The following is a 650-nucleotide window of genomic DNA, read 5'->3' as shown; positions in this document are numbered from 1 at the left end:
GTGCTGGGCTGGGGCGGCGGCGCCGGTTTCGGTTTCGGCCTGTGCCTGGAGCAGGGCGGCCCCGCGTGGCACTTGCCCGGCCGGCACCCAGGTCTGCGCTGGGACCGCAGCGGGTCTGGTAGCCCGGGGAAAGGGCGACTCGGCTGGGGAGTAGTGTGGGGAGCGGGGTATGCCAAGCTCCGGCCGCGGGGCGGGCTGCTGGCCCGGGGTGCCATGTGTTTCTCTGGGCTCGGGCAGTAGAAGCGGTTGGGAGCCAAGGGCTCTTCTCCTGGGGTAGTGTGCTGCCTTGTAGAACGCTTCTCAGTTTCACCAGCCCGGGCTCGAGCGTCTCAGTGTAGCCAGGTCGTGTGTTTACTCCGTCATCCTGCCTAAAGCCTGGCCAAGGAGCCGCATGGCGTCGATGCGCAGCGGAGCTGGGGCTTTGGCTCCGTGAGTTTACACAAAAGGGATGCCTGCGGACTTGTAGGACTAGGGGAATCACACTGGTGTTTTCCGTGCTCGCCAGTGGAGTCTATTCTCCCTACCCACCCAGCAGAGAGCTGATTGTTCCTTTTCCTGCTTGTTTAGTAAACAACTAATGTCATTCCCCTATTGTGTAATCATTTTTGTCTTCTGTTGGTGTACAGTAGTCTTCAGATTCTGTATGTGGG

General features: G+C 60.6%; 1 protein-coding gene across 3 annotated transcripts in view; it reads left to right on the top strand.

Moving 5' to 3' along the window:
* LOC136004658 (ran-binding protein 10) overlaps positions 1 to 650 on the top strand; it is a 77,292-nt gene that overhangs the window by 325 nt on the left and 76,317 nt on the right. The gene's annotated exons all lie outside the window — the stretch shown is intronic.

The sequence above is a fragment of the Lathamus discolor genome, chromosome Z, assembly GCF_037157495.1.
Source record: "Lathamus discolor isolate bLatDis1 chromosome Z, bLatDis1.hap1, whole genome shotgun sequence".
NCBI lineage: Eukaryota > Metazoa > Chordata > Aves > Psittaciformes > Psittacidae > Lathamus > Lathamus discolor.
This window is presented reverse-complemented; position numbering and strand designations above follow the sequence as displayed.